A 24239-nucleotide genomic window follows, 5' to 3' on the forward strand; every position below is an offset into this window, starting at 1 on the left:
ATGACATATTTAATATTCTAACTTTCATTTTTGTGGATTGCCAATGTAGTTCGGAGTCATCATGGTTGTTCTTTTAGTAGAAACTGGGTTTTCTCATTTATCTGTTCTCAGTTGCATGTCAGTTGTAACTTGGCATTCCTGATCTTGACTCATGACTTTTCTATGACTGAGCGTGTACCCATCCAGTTGGGTAATGTGACACTTAGGTTTACACAGTCTTTTTCCACAGCCGTCTGAGATACATGGGAGCAAAGAATCCAAAGAGGCACAGTGGAAGACTACAAGGTCTGGAATGGGAACACCATCATTTCTACTACATTCTATTAGACAAAGAATCTCCCAAGGGTATACCAGATTCAAGGAGAGGAGAAAAATGTGCCACTTCTTAATGGGAGGAACTGCACGGTGACATTGTAAAGGGTATTTGTAAGAAAGAAGCAAAATGGGTGCCCTTTTTGCAACTTACTTCAGATGGAAAGAAAAATTTTACACTAGAAAAAAAGGAGTAGTTATCATATTTAGAACATATGATATATATGTTCTAAATAGAACATAGAACATAGAATACAACTTTTAGAAGACTTAATCTGTATTTGTGAAATAACAGTAAGTTTAGATTGAAAACACTGATTTGTTCTTAGATTTCTCTATAATTAATTAAACAATTAGTATGGCTATACATTCAAATCTATCCCAATCTCTGCAACGTTGCAACACACACACCCATATGCATAAACACACACCACTGGAAATGCTGCTTTAAAATGCAGGCAAGCTTGGCTGGTTGTTTAGTTATATTATGGACACAGCTTAAGGTGTAACATTTTTATTCTAATTGTGCTTTTCCTGCTTTCCCCACTACATCTTTTCCTCCTGAAATTCAATGAATCTGATTGTGTATTATATTTTATTTTTCCTTTACTTTTGTTCCACTTATAAGTGGAAAATTGCTATTGAAGTTTTAGCTAGCTATCTTTTACCTGTCAATCACTCATGAATAAATAACATCAAATTAGGGAAAATAAACATAGCAATAAGACATTAAAACTGCATTTCTAAGCCCCCCAAAATAGGCTTCCTGATTTTATGCTGCTATAAATTCCCTAAATATGCTTATTTCTAATTGATGTAATAGATTGTTAGTAGAATAAATTGGACTGGCATTTTATTTTTTTTGGGTTTCCATAAACCTGGATTCTCAGGGATTGAAAGACTCTGAGCAACTTCTGTTTATAAAGGCTTTGAGTGTATTAGAAAATGAAGAATTAAAAAAACAGACAACACCAAAGTTAGGTTATTGTAGATGTCTCTTTATATAGCAAATAAACATTTTTAACACAAAAATACACTACAGCATACATAGTTAATCTAGCTATGATTTTAGAATGTATAAAATTATGAATTTGTGGAGCACAGAGGCAGAGCAATCATTTAGGATTCCAGTGTGCAGTCGCATGATGAAAGGCTTCTTTCAATTCTGTTTACCTCTGTGAGTGGATATACAGCATAAGGGAGGGGCTTGATCACAAGTCTGAACTCTAAGTCCCTTATAAATGTTTCTTTTGGCCTCTCTGTGATGGACACTGATTCTATCCGTTTGTGTTTTTTATCTTCTATGTAGACATAAAACGGGCATTTATTGGATGACTTTGCATGGTTTCTTCAAGCAAAACGTTAGAGGGATGTTTTCAGGGCCATCCAACCCATTTTAGTAAGGGAAGTCATTAGACGAGCAAAATGAAACCTTCAAGAAATTTCAACAGAAAATTAAGAATAGCAGTCAATAATAATAATTGATGGCAAGGAAGAATAATTCTATCTTGACTTCCCTGGGGAGCTGAAGATCATTTCCTCTAGTTGTTGACTGAAATTGCCTAAAAATAAATAAATAAATAAAGTGGCCCGCTAAAATTTTGAAGTGAGAAAATGTTTTTATTAGGGGGTCTGTTTTCTAAGTGACCTGTTCAGGCATCATCTATCTCCAAGTTTTCACAGAGCTCCAGGCTAGGAATGGCATCTAAGGTAAAATTGCTCCAAAGAAGAAAAAGATATTTTAGCTTCAGAATTCTGAAACTACGGTAGTTAATGTATTTCTGCCTAGGTTGCAATGTTTAGCCATAAACATTGTTGTTAATTATGGATTAAAAATCACTGGATTGAAAAAATATATTTTCACAAATATCTTAGACATAGATACTGCTAAGCTAGCAGACAGTAGAAATATCTTTTAAAACTATAACTAAAAAATTCAGTCCTGTAGTTTCCTCAGTATAAAGGATTATAAAGATAGTCTCTTAGGACCCAGCATTATATTCTCAGTATGATGAAGAAGTTGCCATCATACATCTGATGTGTTCTTTTTTACTGCATGAGGCACAAGTGAGGTTATTAGTTTAGGATGTGAATAGAGGAAAGTGAATGGGAAAAATGAAGACATCAAATGATACAGCAAATTTTAGCTGATAGAGTGAGGAAGTAAACTTAATAGCAAAACATGGTTGCATTTAGGGCATTACTGAGGTACAGTTATAATCTTGAAACAATTCAGTAAAATTGGTAAATTAAATATTGAAGTTTTCTCCCAATATACTCGAGTTCCTTAAATGGCTTCTGTTTTTTCCTAAAATAAGAGCACAGTTTTTAATGCAGCCCCAGAGGTCCTTTATGGTCTGTCTCTCACCAACTACTTCTATGTTAGTTTAACCATACTGATGCTTGTAAGTAGAAATAGCTCACTCCACTCACAACACAAATAATCTTGCACATATTCTTCAACAAAAGCATTGTACTTTCAATAGAGTCGCTTTACGAGTAGTTCCAGTTTGTCGCACAGAGTAACAAAAGATGGTACTGAAACACCGTTACGCAACAAAATTTTTAAATTTTACTTTTTTACTAAGGACTTTATTTTTAATTAATTAATTAATTAATCAATTTAGAGATGGAGTCTTGCTCTGTTGCCAGGCTGGAGTGCAGTGGCGTAATCTCGGCTCACTGTAACCTCCGCCTCCCCGGTTCAAGCGATTCTCCTGCCTCAGCCTCCCAAGTAGCTGGGACTACAGGCGCCCGCCACCACGCCTGACTAATTTTTATATTTTTAATAGAGACGAGATTTCACCATGTTGGCCAGGATGGTCTCGATCACCTGACCCCGTGATCCACCCGCCTCGGCCTCCCAAAATGCTGGGATTACAGGGGTGAGCCACCGTGCCCGGCCAGATGCCCTGTTTTAACATGTTCTAGGGTTCCAGCAGTGTTTCTCACCATTGCCTTCGTATTATCATTTCAAATCTCAAGACAGTGAAATACCATAATTTTGACCTCTCAAATACTGTGAACAAAATCTCAGAGACCTTTAACAGGTCCACAGATCACTGTCTCAGAATCTCTGCCTAAGAATAATTTTTACATGTTTACTGTTTCTATTGCTCTACAATCTCCCAGCCTGTCCAAGAAATCTCAAACACATTTTCAGATATAAACTTATATTCATGCTAATAGAAATCTTCTCTGATACATCTGGTCTCATCTTCATAGCACCAATGGCTTTTCCTTTGAGATGCTCATAATGGTTGGAATTTCCCATTAATTTATTATTTGTTTGAATTTCTCATCTTCTAAGAGACAACAGATCCTAAAATCAAATAATTACAGCCCCAGGAAGTTCATGCATAAAATCATGGAATTGGACAGTTTGTGGAATAAAGGTAAGCAGACACATAATATCTAAGGGAGGGGTGCATGATGCTCTTTGGAAAAACATGCAAATCCTTCCCCTTAGTGGAATACAGACATGTTGAAAATTAAATTGGATATATCCTAGGACTCCAGTTTGTCACCTGTGCCTCAGTTTGGAATATTCATAAGGACATAGTCACTGACTTTGTATAGATTTTGTTTTATTTTGCCTTTCAAAAAATGTTATAGCAGCACCTAGCACTGTCAGAAATACGTTGAATCCTCATATAAGTTCAATGAATGAAAGAACACAGTTTTTGCTACCTAAGATGTTATTAGGATATGAATACATGAAGAATTTGGTGTTTGAGAGGGTAAAATAGTCATTCTAGGCTCTTTAGTGGACTACTGATCATAAATTATAAGTGACTTTTGGGCTATGTGAGACATAAATTACAATCAGGTACAGAAAGTTATACTATGATGTTGACTAAACTATGTGCCTGCAGGACTATAGTGGAATCAAACTGATGGCTCATAAGTTATCAGAATGACAAGTGATAGCTGTGTATTTTCCCCTCCTTCTATAGTAAATACACTTGATTCCAAGTGCTACAAATGGATGTTTTTGTTGAACTTGTTTAAGTGATTGTGGTTTTTCTTACGTAGTTTATTACTATAGTAAACAACACTGATTTAATTTTCAAATATTGAACCATCATTGAATATCCAGGATGAAACCCAATCGTTCAATATGTACTGTCTTTATAATATTTTTAAATATGTTTTTAATTGACAACATAAAATTGTTTTTATAGTTATGATGTACAACATGATGATTTAAAATATGTATAGGATGTGAAATTAATAAATTGTTAACATAATTAACATGTTATCTCACATACTTCTTTATAACACTTCAAATCTGCTCTTTTAGCAATTTCCAAGTATACAACATATTGTTATTAACTATGTTAACAACACCATGTTCTACAATAGATCTCTTAAAATTGTTGCTCCTATCTGACCGAAATTTTGTATCCTCTGAGCAAAATCTGCCCAAACTCCCCTGACCCCAGACCCTGGTAACCACCATTCTATTTTTTGCTTCTGAGTTCCACTTTTTAAATTCTGTACATAAGTACATAAGTAAAATCATGCTATATTTGTCTTTCGGTTCCTGGCTTATTTCACTTAACATAATGTCATCTATGTTCATCTATTATGCCAGCAATGACAGAATTCCCCTCTTTATGAAGTTAAATAGTATTCCATGTGTCTATATACCACATTGTATTTATCCATACTTAGATTCTTAGATTCATTCCTCCATTAATAGACACTGAGATTAATTCCATATCTTGGCCATTTTAAATAATGCTGCAACGAACAAAGGAGTGCAGGTATTTCTTTGACATACTGATTTCATTTCCTTTGACTATATTTGCAGATGTAGAATTGCTGATTCATAATGGTAGTTCTATTTTTATTTTTATTTTATTTTTCAACAGTTCTCCATGCTGTTTTATGAAATAGCTGTACTAATTTACATTTTCGCCAACAACATGCAAGGGTTTCCTTTTCTCCAGGTAATTGCCAACACTTAATATCTTTAGTCCTTTTATTTTATTCAGAAAACCATGTTTGCCACTAAACAATTTGCCAGTAACTCCAGCTATTTGGAGAAATTTAATTATTTGACTTTCAGTCTTCTTTTTGTTATTTTGTTTTGTTTTGTTTTTTGAGATGGAGTCTTGCTCTGTCGCCAGGCTGAAGTGCAGTGGGGCGATCTCAGCTCACTGCAACCTCCGCCTCCCTGGTTCAAGCAATTTCCCCTGCCTCAGCCTCCCAAGTAGCTGAGATTACAGGCACGTGCCACCACGCCCAGCTAATTTTTTGTATTTTAGTAGAGACAGGGTTTCACCATGTTGGCCAAGATGGTCTCGATCTCCTGACCTTGTGATCCACCCACCTCAGCCTCCCAAAGTGCTGGGATTACAGGCGTGAGCCACCACGCCTGGCCCAGTCTTTTTTATAATAGCTATATTAACAGGTGTGAGATCATAATTTATTGTGGCTATAATTTGCATTTCCCCAGTGATCAGTGATGTTGAGCATTTTTTCAAATATCTCTTGGCCATTTACGTGTCTTCTTTTGATAGTTGTGCCTATTCTGATCCTTTGCCCATTTTTAATCAGGTTATTTTTTTCTTGCTATTGAGTTGTTTGAGTTCCTTACATATTTTGAATATTAAGCCCTTATCAGATGAATGGTTTGCCAATATTTTCCCTTATCCTATAGGTTGTTTCTTAATTACATTGGTTGTTTTTTATGCTGTGCGGGAGACTTCTATTTTGCTATCATCTCATTTGTGTATTTTGTTTTCGTTGCTTGTGCTTTTGCAGTAATGTCCAAAAATTTACTGCCCAAACCAGTTTTATAAAATTTTTCCTCTTTATTTTCTCCTAGGAGCTTTACAGTTTAGGTTATATTTGTAGTATTTAATCAATGTTGAGTTAAATTTTATATATGATGTGAGATGGGATATATTTCTATTCTTCTGTATGTAGACATGCAGTTTTCCCAACACTGTTTGTGCAAGAGATTGTTCTTTCCCACTTGTATATTCTTGGCATCTTTGTCAAAAAAAAAAATCAATGGACAGTAAATGCAAAAACTTATTTATGGGACCTCTATTCTGTTCCACTGGTCTGTGTGTCTCTTTTTATGCTGGTACCAGGCTGTCTTGCTTATTATAGATTTATGGTACCTTTTGAAGTCAGGTATTGCGACGCTTTCAGCTTTGTTCCTTTTGCTCAAGATTGCTTTGGCTATTTGAAGTCCTTTTTAGTTCAATAAAAAATTTTTCATTTCTATGAAAATATATCATTGTAGCTTTAAGAGTAATTACACTTGATGTGTTGATTCCTTTGATAGTATGGACACTTTAACAATATAAACTCTTCCAATGCATGAGTAGGGGCCACTTTTCTATTCACTTGCGTCTTCTTCAATTTCTTGTGTCAGTATTTCACAGTATTCAGTGTACATGTCTTTCACCACCTTGGTTAAATTTATTTCTCTGTGGTCTTTCTTCTTATAACTATTGTAAATGGATTTTTTATATTTTTTAAGATAGTTCACTGTTAGTATATAGAAATGTTACTGATGTTTGTATGTTGACTTTGTATTCTGCAACTTTAATAAGTTGGCTTATTATACTTTAACAGTTTTCTGTTGAAATCTTTAGAGTTGTCTATTTATAAGATCATGTCACCTGCAAACAAGGTCAATTTAGCCTTTTCCTTTCCTATTTGGATGCCTTTTATATCTTTCTCTTGCCTAATTACTTTGTCTAGGACTCCAGCACTATGTTAACTAGAAGTGGTGAGAGCAGACATCCTGTTCTTATTCACGATCTTAGAGAAAAGGTTTTTGACTTTTCACCATTGAGTATGATGTTATCTGTGGGCTTCTCATATATGGTTGTTTTTGTGATAAGATACACTCCTTCTATACCTAAGTTATTGAGAGTTCTTACCATGAAAGAATGTTGAATTGTGTCAAATGCTTTTTCCATATCTATTGAGATGATGGATATAATTTTTATCTTTCAATCTGCTGTGGTTTATCACTTTTGTTAATTTGCATCTGTTGAATTATTCTTGCATCCCAAGAATAAATGCCACTTAATCATGGTGAGTGATCCTTTTAATGTGCTGCTTAATTTGATTTAGTAGTATTTTGTTGAGAATTGTTGCATCTATTTTTATTAGAGATATTGGCCTGTAATTTCCTTTTTTCTAGTATCTTTGTCTAGTTTTGATATTAGGATAATGATAGACTAAGTATAAAAGGGAGAAGACACAAACAAATAAAATTATAAATGAAAGCAAAGATATTACAACTGAAATTACAGAAGTACAAAAGATTACAAGAGTCTAATATGAACAATTATACACTAAAGTTTGGATAACTTGGAAGAAAAAGATAAATTCCTGGGAACATACAAACTACCAAGACTGAATCATGAAGACATAGAAGATCTGAAGAGATCAGTAACGAGTAAGAAAATAGAATCAGTAATAAAAAGCCTCTCATAAAACAAAAGCCCAAAATCTTCATACTGAATTCTACCAAACATTTAGATAAGAATTAATACTATTCCTTCTCAAAGTCTTCCAAAAAATTGTAGAGGAGAGAGTAATAAAAACTCATTTTATCTTTATTTTTTTTTGCAATCAGCTTAGTTATATAATATTAGAAATTTTGTGTTCAATTTTATAAATTATGCTGACATGCATTTTACTTATCATTTATTTGTCTGGTATTTCTATCAACGTAATGTTGACTTCATACAAGACTTGCAAAGTCCTCTCCCATTTACGGAAGAGATTATATGTAATGGTTATTTTTTCTTCCTCAAATTTATCTTAAGTATTTTCCTATAAAATTATCTGGGCCTGAAACTCTATATTTTGTAAATTTTATATTTGGTAAATTTCTACTTTGGTAATGCTTTTAACTTTAAATTCAAGGCTATTTATGTTATCTAGCTCTTATGTGAGTTTCAGCAGTCTCTTTTCTTGTAAGAATGGTTACATTTCATCTAAGTTTTCATATGTGGCATAGGGTTGTTTATGGCATCCCACTTTTACTCTTTTAATGATTTTGAAATCAGTAGTAATATTCCTTGTTTAATTTCTGATATTGGTCGTTTCTCTCTGTCTTTATTCTGGTTTCTAGATCTTTTCTTTATTGTCTTTTTAATCTAAAAAGCAAACAAAAAAGTGGTTCTGTATTACTTAAGTGTATATTTTATGTTTCGTTTTTTTTAAAAGCTCCCCAGAAGAATGATCTGGGAAAAACTTTCGAAATATATAATTATGTAATGTACAATAATAAATGATAATATAGCAAAAGTTGTGTAGCTTTTTTGAGTAGCTTTTAAAATGCTTTCTGAGTGTGTGTTTTCATTTTCTGCAAAGTGCTTTATATTTATTTATACAATGAAACACCAACAACTCAGTAATACCAATAAGAAAAGAAAATTACAAACTTTAAGGTGTGAGCTCAAATAAGTATTGCCAGAATCTGAAACTCCATGAATTTATAATAAAAACTTTTGGTTAAATTTGTCTTTTTCTGAAACACCAAAGTTATACAATAAGCAGAAATAGGCTTAGGACAAACTATACATGGGGTTGCATTCTAATTAACTACTTAGAAAATTAGTCATTATAAGAAATACATCTATTTTGTTAAAACTGAGTATATAATTAATTGTGAGCCAAAATAAGTGAATATAGAAATACAAAAAGGAATCACTTCATAATTAGTTGCAATGGTAGCAGTGGAGACTATACTTCATGTGGTTTCCCTCCAGAAACCTCACCAGGTTCTCTTGGTAAGGATCTGAGAAAGATCTCCTAGTAGTGCTGACAAGGAATGGGGAAAAATAGTCATTATGAAGCCCCTAAGATATTTTTTAACACATGCCTACTGTCCAGGAGGCAAGACATCACCAAAGAACAACACTAAAAATTTATCCCCGGTGGGAAGACATATGCTTCTCACTTCAACACCTTCAGCCTTTCTGCCTCACCTAAGGAAGAAAAAAAAGTCAAAACAAAAGAACAAAACATAGTCAACAGGGGAGAGAGAGCTAAAGAAACTGACAGGGAATATTTGGCCAGAGAATGGAGTAGAGATAACAACAATAGTTAATGAATTAACATTAAAAAAAAAAAAACTATACCCAAACAGAGGACAAGAAACACTTGTAAAGGCCACGTTCCCAAAACACAGCTCCAGTTAGAGACTGAGATTTAATTAGAGGATTACAGAACATGTCCCTTTCTAAGCTCCACCAACACTCTAACAAAAGCCAGTTTAATTACACTGGATTACAGAAGAAGTAGCTGTAAGACAAAGACTCCATCTAAGGAGCAGTACAAAAGGAAACCTCAAAGGCAAGACTGGAGAGAAAAACAGGCACGCTAGCAAAATTTAAGTTCTCTCCTAACTACAGCTACAGTAAACATAAAATACAGTCCACACTTAGCCAGATTAACATATCAGTCCTTACACTAGGGACCTATTTACCACAATTCGTATTACCTGATACAACATGTCCAGCTGACAACAGAAAATTACAAGGCATACCAAAGGCAAAAAGAAAAAAAAAACAGAAAAGGAAAGCATTCTGAATAGACAAGCAATCATCAAGATCAGAACAGAAAAACACAGATCTTGTATTTATCAGAAAATATATTTAAAATGATTGTGCTCAATGTATTAAGAGATCTAATGGAAAACTTTTTTTTTCTTATTAAGATATCTAATGGAATATTTATTTTTCTTACATTAATGTCAGCAGAGAGAGAAGACCTATAAGGAAAAAAATCAAAAGAAAATCCTGAAATCAAAACTACTGAAATGGAAATTAAGAATGCTCCTAATAGGCTTGCTATGGTTTGAATATGTGTTCCCTTTAAAATCAGCTTTGAAATGTAATTACCAGTGCAACAGTATTTAAGAGGTGGGCCATTAGTGGGTGATGACTCCATGAGGGCCCCATGCTCATGAATGAGATTAGTAACCAAGAAGGGCTGAAGAGACGTTGCTGGGTCCTTTCTGCCCTTTCACCCTTAAGGCCATGTGAAGAAACAGCGTTCATCTTCCCTGGAGGATGCAGCAACAAGGTGCCATCTTTGAAGTGCAGACTTGGCCCTTACTAGACGTCGAACCTGCTACTGCCTTGATCTTGAAATTCCAGCCTCCAGATTTGTGTGAGAAACAAATTTCTATTCTTCATACATTACCCAGTCTCAAGTATTTTGTTATAACAGCAGCAAAGGACTAAGACAAAGCTCATGAAGACTTTCAAGAAAACTGAGGGAAGGATTAATGAGCTTGAAGATAGGTTAATATAACCTGTAACTCAAAGGGAACCAAAGAATGAAGACACAGATCAGGACATCCAAGAACTGTGGAACAATATCAAAAGTTATATCCATATCAAATACCAGGAAAAGAAAAGGTTAAGAATAAGGCAAAATAAATATTTGAAACAGTAATGACTGAGAACTTTCCAAAATTAATATGATACATCAAATCACACATCCAGGATGCTCAGAGAATGCCAGGCAAGATGAATATGAAATACACACTTACACACACACACACACACACACACACACACACACACATATATGTATCTAAGCATAACATCATCAAGCTGCAAAAAAAAAAAAAAAATACAGGGGGAAAATCTTATAGAAAGTTGGGTACATCTTAACTATAGAGAAGCAAAGATAAGAATGACAATGCACCTCTCATCAAAAATCATGCAACCAAATAGCGTGGAGTAACGTTTTTAAGTGTTGAAAGAAAAAAAATCCTGCCAACTTAGAATAACATACCTAGCAAAATTATCCTTCAAAAGTGAAGAAGAAATAAAGGCTTTTTCAGAAGAACAACTGAAGGAATTCATTACTGGAAGATCTACACTGTAAAAAATATTAAAATAAATTCTTTAGGTTAAATGAAGTAATATACATGAGAAACTTGGATTGATGTGTAATTTTTAAAAAGTTTTTCTTATCTTAATAGATCGACAAGATAATTATTGACAGCAATAATAGCAACAATAATTAATTCATCATTGCTCAGGGATGTTAGATAAATGGCAGTCAAATCCTCACGCCTATAATCCCAGCACTTTGGGAGGCCGAGACGAGTGGATCACCTGAGGTCGGGAGTTCACAACCAGCATGGCCAACAAGGCGAAACCCCATCTCTACTAAAAATACAAAAATTAGCCAGGCATGGTGGTGGGTGCCTATAATCCCAGCTACTCGGGAGGCTGAGGCAGGAGAAATGTTTGAACCTGGGAGGCAGAGGTTGCAGTGAGCTGAGATCAGGCCACTGCACTACAGCCTGTGTGACAGAACTAGACTTTGTCTCAAAATAAATAAATAAATGGCAGTAAAATCACAAGAAATAAGACAAGACGTACTGGTAATACTATGTTATGAGGTATCCCCACTGCGCTCACAGTCTTTTTTTTTTGAAACGGAGTCTCACTCTGTTGCCCAGGCTGGAGTGCAGTGGCACAATCTCGGCTCACTGCAGCCTCTGCATCCCAGATTCAAGCGATTTTCCTGCCTCAGTCTCCTGAGTAGCTAGGACTACAGGCGTGTGCCACCACGCCCGGCTATTTTTTTGTATTTTTAGTAGATACTGGGTTTCACCGTGTTAGCCAGGAGGGTCTTGATCTCCTGACCTCGTGATCCGCCCTCCTCAGCCTCCCAAAGTGCTTGGATTACAGGCGTGAGCCACCTCTCCTGGCTCATAAGTTTTTATTTGACATTGTACCTGGATTATTTAAACATATATGTTGTAAACCCTAGGGCAACCATTTAAAACGTTTGTGTTAAGTATAAATTAAATGCTGACAGAAAATAAAATTAACAAGTATAACATACTAAATTAAAACCAGAGAAAATAGAAAAAGAGGAGGGAAAAGAAAGAACAAATGTAATGATGATTGAAATTAATGAATAGCTTTCATATATCCTGGAAATATTTTGAATTAATATAAATTTATATATCAGAAAAATGTTTATTCTCAATAGATTGGTTAAATAATAATTAAATAATTTTAGCGTTAAATTGAAGTTGTTTAAATAAAAATGTTTTATATTGTTTAAAAATAATGTTTTGTAAAATAATGGTTATTCCTACAAATAAGGATGTTTATAAAATTAACAACCAAATTTAACAAATTTATTTAAACGTGATTTAAGAAAAACATGCTAAACAACCTACAGGCATGAGTGAGCCAGATCTAGATGTAGATGGATCAAGAAATTATAGTTTAACCAGTCTTGTATGTAAACACTGTTAGGGTTTCCAAGCCATTGTCATATTTAGAGACACATATCAATTAAAGGTTAGCACATAACAGAACGCAACTTGCTGGAACAGATCATGACATTGATAGAGTCATTTTTTTTTTGGTAACACTTAACATTGCTTACCTCTGCTGTGTTTTTTTTTAGACAGTGTCTCCCTCTGTCACCCAGGCTAGAGTGCAGTGGTATAAACATGGCTCACTGCAGCCTCTACCTACTGGGCTCAAAGGATCCTCCTGCCTCAGCCCATGTAGCTGGGACTACAGGCATGCACCACCATATCTGGCTAATTTTTTGATTTTTTCATAAAGATGGGGTATCACTGTGTTACACAGGCTGGTCTCAAACTCTTGGGCTCAAACAATCCTCTCACTTCCGCCTCCCAAAGTGCTGGTACACGAATGAGCCACAGTGCCTGTTTTATTGTTTACTTTTAACTTTTTTTTTCCTTAAAATGATTTGTTAAAAGCTACTCAGTGGAAGTCTCTGAGAATTGTACAACCCGTAAGCCTGAGGGAGGTGGTAAATTCTTCCTCATCCAACTTTGTCAAGCAGAACCTCTAAGGAAATTGATAAAGAAAATATTGAGCCTTTGCCTTCATACCTCAGAAATAAGTAAAGGAGAAATCATGCTCTTCTAGCATTTAGTTGGAGAGAAAAATACAGCAGTAATGTTTAACTTTTTCTCAGAACAGAGATGGATGCTTTTCTTCGAGGCAAGAGGCAGCAATGTTAACTTAAAGGGAACTAGGAAGCATTAGAAGGAAGAAATATATGATATCCACACAAATAATGAAGAACATGTGGTTCTACCCTTCTACATTTCAGCAGGTCTGAATCATTTCTTACAGCTATTCCTGCCATAGGAGCCATTAGATTCAGAAAGCAGTACGAAAATAACGGAAAGTAGCAAACTACTGATTCATAAGCCACTTTTCTCAAACCTCAAGAGTTTTTTTTTTTTTTAACATTAACTTGGTAACCTGTTTAAATCCTTGTCTGTCTTCAAAATGTGTGACAACAGAAAGCAAAGGTGGTCTACAAGTCAACCTTATTTAACATTCTGTGGGGTCAAATACAAAAGTATTGATATGATTATTATCAATATATTGGTATAGTATTTCTGTATTGATATACTGATGTAGTATCTCTCTATTGATATATTGATATCACATCTCTTTAAAGATGGTAGAGTGAAGCCCTGGTGATAAGGATATGCAGTTTGATCCCAATTCTGAAAAACTTCATTCTATCATCTGTCTTATCATTCATGGACCCACTTTATAATAATGGAGCAAAAGATCAACTCTTAAAATTCTCTTGCTTTAATATAAACATTAGAACATAAGTGACAACATGCAAATAAAATATTTTTTAAAAAAACTAACAGAGATCAGTTTATTTATTACTGATTAAATTGTTCTTTATTAAAATATGACTATAATTTTAAGTCTAAATCAAATTAGTTTATTAAACTTATATATGTTAATATCTACATAACCGTAACAGACATAATAATTTAAAAATATAAGCTACTGACCACAATGCCTAAGAGCCCTGTAGCTTCGTAAGGAAGATTAAAAACAAGGACAAAACTACAAAACAATCACTAGGTCACATATCTTGGCCTGGATTTTCTCATTTAGCTATCAGGATAGCGTGACGACTATATAGTCACTCTTCTAGCTCTATAAGCAACTTTAGAAATTAAGGAGACAAAACTCTATATAAAGTGTACAGTAGTCCTCTCTAATCCACAGTTTCACTTTCTGGGTTTTCAGTTTCCTGAGGTCAATCACAGTTCAAAACTACTAAATGGAAAGTTTCAGAAATAAACAATTCATAAACTTTAAATTGAGCCATGTTCTGAGTAGTATGAGGAAATCTCACTCAGTCCCGCTCAGGACATGAATTCTCCTTGTCCAGCATCTCCACTCTACCTGCTCAGTAGCCACTCAGTAGCCCTCTTGGTTATCAGATCCACTGTCCCAGAATCACAGCACTTGTATTAAATGAACCCATATTTTACTTAATAACATCCCCAAAGCACAAGAGTAGTGATACTGGCAATTGCGATATGACAAAGAGAAACTATAAAGTGCTTCATTTCAGTGAAAAGGTAAAAATTCTCAACTTAATAAGCAAAAAAGGAAAAATGTATACTGAGCTTGCTAAAATTTACCCTAAGAACAAATCTATCCATGAAATTGTGAAGAAGAAAAAAATTGTGCTAGATCTCCTGTTGCACCTCAAACGGCAAAAGTTCTGGCCACAGAGCATGTTACACGCTCAGTTAATAAGGCTTCAAATTTGTCGGTGAAAGACATGAACAGAAATGTATTCTGATATAAGGCAGGCAGGTTCATTCTACCATCCCAAGTAGTGTCACTCACTAGGGATTTGGGAACATATTTCAAGTGGAGAAAGACAGACTATTCTACCATTTTTTATTTCTGTTGCCTATTTTCCCAATCAGATGCTTTACCATTTTTATTTATTTTATCAATGAGATAATTTTTAATATACTTATTAGAGACAAGGTCTACCTATTGTCCAGGCTAGAGTGCAGTGGCGCAATCATAGCTCACCTTAAACTTGAACTCCTGGGTTTAAGCAGAGATAATATTTTAAGACTAATTTATGTAACACAAATTAATTTGGCATAAAGTATGCCCATTTCAGATTTTTTATAAATACAGACATGCATCATATAATGGTGTCTCTGTCAAATATGCACTGTATATACATCTATTTTGCCATAATAGGAGCTACTCTATATAGGTGTGCCATATTTTAGTCTTTTATGCTGTATTTTTACTGTACTTTTTCTGTGTTAGGTATGTTTAGATACTGAATCTGAATGCTCTCAATTAAACCATGATGCCTTCCACTCACAAATTTAATGCCTTTTCCATCTTAACTAAGCACTTATCATGCACTGTGGCTGTAACTTTTGAAGTTTGTTGTGCTACAGCAGAACTAGCACCAATTTTTTTCTTTTTTCTTCACACCATTATGGATAGATTTGTTCTTAAGGTAGGTTTTAGCAACCCCAGTATACAAATATTTTTCTTTTCTTGTTAAGTAAAGAAATTTCAGCTTGACACGACAGCACATGCTTGTAATTCTAGCACTTTTGGGAGGCTGATGTGGGTGGGTTGCTTGAGTCCAGGAGTTGGAGACCAGCCTGGGCAACATGGCAAAACCCCATCTCTACAAAAAATTAGCTGGGCTATATGGTGCACTACTGTCGTCCCAGATAACCAGAGGCGGAATCGGGATAATTGCTTGAGCCTGGGAGATCGAGGCTGCAGTGGGCTGTGATTGACCCACTACACTTCAGCCTGGGTGACAAAAAAAGACCCTGTCTCAAAAAGAAAAATTAAAAAATAAAACAGTTTTCTCCTTTTTACTTAGGGAAAACACTTTATAACTTCTCTTTGTTATATCTTTTTTGCCAGCATCGCTACTCTTGTGTTTGGGCTTCTAAGTGGCTAATCAGAAAGGAGCTTCTGCAGCCTGGAACCTCTGGAGGAAGGTATGATTCATCTTCCAGGAGAGAGCTGGACAACATGAGATTTCATCACTCTACCGAGCATGGTACACAATTTATTAATTATGAATTCTTTACTTATGGAATTTTTTATTTAATGTCTTCAGACCATAGTTAACCAAAGGCAACTGAAACAGTAAGAAGTGAAATCATGGTTAGGAGAAACAACTGTAGAGCAAAAGATTGCTAATTCCCCATAACTATAAAAGGATAATCTCACAATTAAATTGCAGCAACAGAAAGCTCATTATTGCACACTTGTTGCAGCAGTAAAAATTTGGAAGCAAATATAGTCTCCACAATAGAGAGGTTGATTATATTTTGCTATGCAGTTATTGGCAAGGTATAAAGAAAATTTTTTAAAGCTGTAAAATATTTTCTATAGGTATCTATTGTTTAAATGACAATGTGTAGCGTGTGTACATTGTTTTTGTCTGGACATAGTCTGGGGAACAGTTATTATGTGGAGGAAAGACCTGGATGGAGAAGAGCTTTTTATGTAAATACCCTTTTAAATTTTCTAAGTTTTGAAATGAAAAGGAGCACCTAGACATAATTTGTATTATTTTTCTATTTCTGCATTAAAAATTACCACAGATTTAATTATGTCTTTAACAGCTTTTCCACAACATAGAACAACCGAATTACTGTTTGACAGAAGAACTGTATACACTAGGCAGCAAGAATCTTGGTGCCACCTTGGATTTTTGCCTAGCACAAAATTTTGATCTCTTTGTTTCTGTCTCTCCCTGTCTCTCTTTGACTGATAAAATTAAAAATCAGGCAAATATGACTCTCCATGTCATATTTACTAAAAATATTGTTTACTAAAATTATTGTTTGTATATATGCATGCACATATATAAACACATTGAAGGTCTATGTGGATAAACAAAAAGGTTTAGGCCAGGGGCGGTGGCTCATGCCTGTAATCCCAGCACTTTGGGAGGCCAAGGTGGGCAGATTACCTGAGGTCGGGAGTTCAAGACCAGCCTGACCAACATGGAGAAACCCCGTCTCTACTAAAAATACAAAATTATTTGTATTTTTACAAATACAAATAATTGGTGGCAGGTGCCTGTAATCCCAGCTACTTGGGAGACTGAGGTAGGAGAATAGCTTGAACCCGTGAGGCAGAGGTTGCGGTGAGCTGAAATAGTGCCAATGCACTCTAGCCTGACAACAGAGCGAGACTCCTCAAAAAAAAAAAAAAAAAAAAAAAAGAAAAAGAAAACATTTAATGGGATGATCCAGAGTGGGAACAGGACATGCTGACTAGGAATAGTATTTGAATTCTTTTTGATGTTAAAAAGGTGATGATAAAGGTAGTCAGTACTAATTGTATATTAAAATTAAAAAGAAAAACTGAGGTAAAAAAGGACATGATTCTAAATATCTCAACCGCTCTATGGTTTATTTTAAAGAACTGGGTAAAGTACTTCAGTTTGTTTTACTTTGGAAAATCATTATGAAATTTTAAAAGAAGAAAAGTACTTCAGTTATTAATAACACACATTTCATTTTTATGTCTATATAAAAAGCGAGATAAAATGAAGCTATGAAGTAAGTTTGTGCTGAAGTACCAGTTAATGGAATAGACCACTTTTAAGTTTTACATAAAGCTATTAATGGGGTTTATCCTTGCCCTGATGCTGCTACTCATATTTGACAGACTGCCCTGAATAGGAACATGCTTTCATTTTGATTTTTTTGTCAATTAGTTCCCCTAAGAAAAAATGTGGTAACACTGCTATTCCCATTCCAGAGAAGAAAATTTTAACAACAAAAAATTAGGTTGCTCAGGAGCACATAGATGGTAAGGGGCAGAGCAAACACAGCCTGCAGAGCCTGTGCTCTTCACAGCTATGCTAGCCTTCCTCTCCTGCCCATGAAAGAACAGGGATGAGTTTGTGCTTCAGAAAAAGCCACATGCTCTGTGGAATACTATACAGCAATGAAAACAAAGTCAATGGAACTACATGCCTTGACATGGACTCATCTTACAAACACGATGCTGAATGAAAGGAGCTAGGCACGGGGTGTACATGACCTAAAAGCAAGAGCATTTGCTCTGAGTATGTAACAGGAAGGGGACACGATGGGGACTCTTGAGGGCTTGATTTGAGCTAGTTACACATGTGTGTACATTTGATTAACAGTCAAACAACATTTGTGAATTTTTCTGTGTTTATGGTATACATGAATTAAACATATATTTAACAAAAAGGGAAGAGTATCTTTTCCTCCAGCTGATCATGAAAAGCATGTTTTTTCTTTTGTTTTGTTTTTCTTTACTGGCTTTTAGAAAATTGAAGCTACCATTAATAGTCTCTCATAATAAATACAGGTATCATCATCTTTTGTGTATCTATTTCTTATTCAATTCCACTCCACTTAATTCTATTTATTGTCTTCCTTTTGTCTGTTTATATGAATGGAAATTGAAAAACCAAAATGTACTGAAAGGATCAGTAGTCAGATACCATATATAAATATTGCCTATTAATAAGTACTTAGACAACCTTGATGAATAATGTTTTTCTTCTCTTTCAGTTTTCTTTGACAGAGATCCATGTGTTCTGGAATAAGCAGACAATCTGAAAAAAACATAATTAGATTTCATATTTTCTTTATTTGACATCTCACAAATCAATCTTCACATTGAATACTGAGAGACATGAAATAATTGGACCTTGCTTCTATGAATAGAACTTTGGATAAAGGATCCCTGTTCTAGGCATTTCTTTTTTATCTTATCCTTGAAATTCTCAGAACACTTTATCTGATCTCTTATAGTATTGTTGACGTTTTTTTAAATCTGTTTGCCACCAGGCAATGAGTTCAAAGACTGGGTTATGTCTAAAAGATTATAGTGTCTGCCAATTACTTGATTTTCAATATACGCCTGTTGTCTACACTGATATTCCTGCTCTCAAATGTAAAGCATCTTTGCATTACTGAGACCACTCTGCAAAACTCTGGGATCTTTAAGAATTCTGTTATGGCATCCTGTCATAGTAATATTTTATAGTGGCATCAGGCACTTTACAAATGAGCGAGTGGATGGATGGATGACTTTTCTGGTAAGACCACGTTATTTACAGTTCTATGACTTTAAGACACTTTTTTTTTCCTTTTTTTTTTAATATCATGGTCTATTATCAGTAGTGTTTGTAATAACACTAAGTGTCTTCTGGAAATATTTCAAAACACTCACTGCATCTTAATAGTATATTTCAAAATAATGAAAGATAACACTAAACAATGATTCAAGTCTCAAAATTTATCATTTTTCCCAACAAGAAAGAGGAGTTAAATGACCTGCTACATAGTTTATTCCATTCTCCCATTAGCTAAGTAGCCTGAAAATCGTATGCAATCTAGTGCTCAGTCTGACAAGAAAATGTAGATTATCAATTGCTTCTAAAACAGAGCGTTTGGGCTTTAACTAGATTAAGAAATGTTACTATTTGTCAAAAATTACAGAGAAACCATTATTTTATATTACAAACCTCAATGTTTTGAAAACCAATAGTGGACATTATCTTTTGACATTTATAGAAGATATGTAACTCTTTACAAATCTTTTTAAACACTCTACTGCAGATAGAAGCTACAGCACAGAATGCTTGGCTATACTTGAAGTAAATACTCTAGGTTATTTATGCCATCCTTACTGTTTGAAAAAAAAGTTTCTGTTGTGGCAGGGGCGGTGGGGACAGAATTGAATACTCCAGGAAATGGAAGATTTAAAAATTTAATTCTGATTTTTGTTCATTCCATTTACTGGGATGGGGGGTAAGGGGACAAGAATTGGTATGTATTCTCACATTGAATACTGAGAGACATGGAATAATTGGACCCTGCTTCTATGAATAGAACCTTGGATAAAGAATCCCTGTTCTAGGCATTTCTTCTTATTTTAGAGTTTTGTAGGGAAATTTGAATTTATATATTATTGAACAGTTTCTGTCACTGCAGATAGACACTTCTCTAAATTATTATTTCACAGTAGATAAATACACAAACAACTTAACATTAGCTTTTGATCACTTGCTAAAATTAGCATTAGTCAATAATCTTTGTAAAACATGTAACTATTAACTCTTTGTTTTTTCTTGTCTGAAACTGTCATAAAAATTGTACCTATCTGATGTCGTTATTATGATGTTCGGTGAGTTAATACAGTGTTTGTAAAAATGCCAAACATGCTGCTCATAATATTAAAACCTCATGAATAATACCTATTATTATGACTAGCTCAGGAACCACTGTTCTATTTCAGTAAAATATATTTATAGAGCATTCAAATTACAGATAGGGTAAATGAATGGCGATTGGATTAGCAATAATGGCTCATGATCAGAAATCAAAAACCAAAAGTCAAAAAGGTGAATCTGGTTTCATGTTTTGATAGATCTATTTGATTGAAAAAACAAACACTTTTCTTCACTCTCAGTCCTTAGAACCCACCTGGCCCTCCACTGGCACTGCTCTCTGAGGAAAAATGGAGCGGAGTGGGGGTCAAGGGTTGACACTTTCTCCAGCTTGGCCTCTGTCACAGTGAGTGACAAAAGCCTGGCCTGTCCCTTTCATGGTAGGTGTTTTCTTAATAAACCACCCCAACTCCTGGCAGCTCAGTTCTTTCCTGCTCAGCTGAACTCCTGACAAATACAATGCTCCAGTAAATGGTGTTAGATGACTCAAGAAGTGACACTATGATAATGGATGCTGATATTAAAGTACATGTAAAAAGCTTGGACAAGATGTTTCATTAAAGAAAATTAGAGAAAAGCAATATTTCTAAATATGTGAGTTTAAATATGTATGTATTTATATAAATATGTTTGTGTCCCTGAAAATTTATTCAAGGTTTTAGATCTTTTCAGTTGTAAAACCAACCAATTATAAACTTGAGGATGATTTGATTTTCATTGTAATTTGCTCACTGTTTTGTGTACAGAAGTTGTTAAATAATAAAAGGGTCATGAGGAAAACAATGAGGAAATATTTTTTATTTTATCTTAAACAAAAAGATGAGCAAGGATCTCAATTCTCATAATCTCTCTGAACAAAAATTGATCACTTTCACTTGTTAGATGACTCAAGAAGTGACACTATGATAATGGATGCTGATATTAAAGTACATGTAAAAAGCTTGGACAAGATGTTTCATTAAAGAAAATTAAAGAAAATCAATATTTCTAAATATGTGAGTTTAAATATGTATGTATTTATATTAATATGTTTGTGTCTCTGAAAATTTATTCAAGGTTTTTAGATCTTTTCAGTTGTAAAACCAACGGATTATATATTCGAGGATGATTTGATTTACATTGTAATTTGCTCTTCTGTGTACAGAAGTTGTTAAGTAATAAAAGGGTCACAAGGAAAACAATGAGGAAATATTTTTTATTTTATCTTAAAAAAAAGATAAGCAAGGACCTCAATTCTCATAATCTCTCTGAACAATAATTGATCACTGTCATTATGAGAGGTATCACCAGGCAGAAAGGTGATAAAGAGAACATGGGTTCCAAATTTTCTTTCTTTCTTTCTTTTTTTTAATTATTATACTTTAAGTTTTAGGGTACATGTGCACAATGTGCAGGTTAGTTACATATGTATACATGTGACATGCTGGTGTGCTGCACCCACTAACTCATCATCTAGCATTAGGTATACCTCCCAATGCTATCCCTCCCCCCTACCCCCACCCCACAACAGTCCCCAGAGTGTGATGTTCCCCTTCCTGTGTCCATGTGTTCTCATTGTTCAATTCCCACCTATGAGTGAGAACATGCGGTGTTTGGTTTTTTGTCCTTGCGATAGTTTACTGAGAATGATGATTTCCAATTTCATCCATGTCCCTACAAAGGACATGAACTCATCATTTTTTATGGCTGCATAGTATTCCGTGGTGTATATGTGCCACATTTTCTTAATCCAGTCTATCATTGTTGGACATTTGGGTTGGTTCCAAGTCTTTGCTATTGTGAATAGTGCCGCAATAAACATACGTGTGCATGTGTCTTTATAGCAAAAGCCCACTTTCTAGAGGGGAAGGAACTAAAACTCAGATGTCTATGTAAAACAATGCAATATAAAAATAAATAAGTGTTGTGGCAAAACAGATACAAGGAAATTTAGACTGTGACTATTCATGTTAGAAATTGCTTTTCAAAGGAACTAGCATTAGATTGGGGTCATGAAAGGTGCGTGGAAATTAGCCAGTAGTCAAGTAGGAAAATAAGCAAAGAAACTTCTGGTCAAAGGCAGAATACAAGTTTTTAGAAATTCAGTAAACACACACACACATATATAAATATGATCTTTCTTTCTGTCGACTTTCTTTTCTTTACTTTTTTAAAATTTCTACCACCCATTCCTTTATGAAATGTCTAAACTTTACCAATTCGCTGGGCTGGGTTTTAGAAACACGACATTAGATAATACAAATTAAATATCTTTTAGGAGTTATACATTGTAATATAAATATAGTTATATATGTTTATGCATACATGTGCTCACACACACCTATATATGTGTGAATATATATGTGTTTTATGCACACATATATTATAAACATACAAAGAGACCACATATATATAAATGGCTTTAAGAAGGTAACAATTAAGCAGAAACTTAAGAGAAAAAATGAACCTATATCTGAGAGATGATTGTTCCAGATATAGGAACACAAGGGCAATGGTTTTGACACAGAAACATCTTTGCTGTATTTAACTGATAAAAGTTAGTATTGTTGGAGTACCATGGAATAGAGGAAGTGATATCAGAGAAGACAACACAGCAAGGCAAAACAAGGCCTTGGATGTAAGGGTAAGCACATTGGAAAGGCATCGAATTTTGTGTTGGGCAAGGATGACTTGGACTCTGTGGAAAATGTATTCTGAATGAGGAAGAGTGGAAGTATGGATACCACCTAGAAGGTTATCATAGTAGTTTACATCGCAGGTCAGAATGATGAGGTTTTGGAATAAAATGGTGGCAACGGAGGTGGCAAAGTGTTTCAATTTAGAATATTTATTGAAATCAAGCCCACAGTGCATTAAGATAGATTGATTTTTCAGGTGTGAAGGAAAGAGAGGAATTGAACTTGATTCCACCTTTCTGATGTGAACAACTGGAATATACATATTTCATTTCTCTAATAGAGAATGCCTGGGGAGAAGCAGAATCTAAGACATTCTGAGAGAATGGAAGTCTGAATTACAGAGAGAGAGTAACAAGAAAAGAATTTATAATTAGGACTATTGTATAAGTAATCTATCACAACATCCTGAGAAGATTTGGTGACATGAAGGACTTTTAATTACTGAACTGCTATAATCAGAATAATGTTTTAGAATGCTATCTAAAATATTGTCATAAATATTAGGTTGACAGAAAGAAATAAGATGGGAAGAAAGAGAATAAGAAGCAAAATAATGTTATGATTTGTCCTATGGTAGAGGCAGGCAATGGTGTGGAGAACAGAGATTTGTTTATTTAATTTTACTAAGAGATTGCTATGTGCAATCCCTGTGCTGTGCAGTACAAGGATGAATGAGTTGACTACAATATGATTCTTCCACTCAAAAAAAAAAAAACCCAGGATTTTAGAATGTATTTGGAATCTTAAATAAATGATTATTATGTTTATGGTTCCTTAGTCTAGTGTTTTAATAACAGATATGGTGGTTTTCATACATTGAAATTCCCTTTCAAAGCAAAATTTACCTATTATTTTGCACAACTGACAAGTAATAGTTAATAATAATATATATGCTTGCATATATGTGCACATATAACAATACTTCAGTAGGAAAAATCACTCATTCAAAATTAATACACTGGAAATATATTCCACTGGATGTATCCACTGGAAATGAATTCCAGGCATCTCAAATCACTAAAGTATATCTAAATGAAGACTTGAAATAGGCCAGGCATGGTGGTGCACACTTTGGTCCCAGCTACTTGGGAGGCTGAGATGGGAGGATTGCTTTAGCACAGGAGGTCAAGGCTGAGGTGAGCCATAATTTGGCCACTGTTCTCTAGCTTGGACAACAGAGCAAGGCCCACTCTC

The 24239-nt window shown here is 34.6% G+C and overlaps 1 non-coding gene across 1 annotated transcript; it reads right to left on the reverse strand.

Moving 5' to 3' along the window:
• Positions 1-5306: 5306 nt before the first annotated feature.
• On the reverse strand, positions 5307-5377 carry LOC115934477 (small nucleolar RNA SNORD65). The gene has a single exon (XR_004070268.1). It is a non-coding gene; the product is annotated as a small nucleolar RNA SNORD65 (small nucleolar RNA).
• Positions 5378-24239: the final 18862 nt, after the last annotated feature.

The sequence above is a fragment of the Gorilla gorilla genome, chromosome 3 (genome assembly GCF_029281585.2).
Source record: "Gorilla gorilla gorilla isolate KB3781 chromosome 3, NHGRI_mGorGor1-v2.1_pri, whole genome shotgun sequence".
Lineage (NCBI taxonomy): Eukaryota > Metazoa > Chordata > Mammalia > Primates > Hominidae > Gorilla > Gorilla gorilla.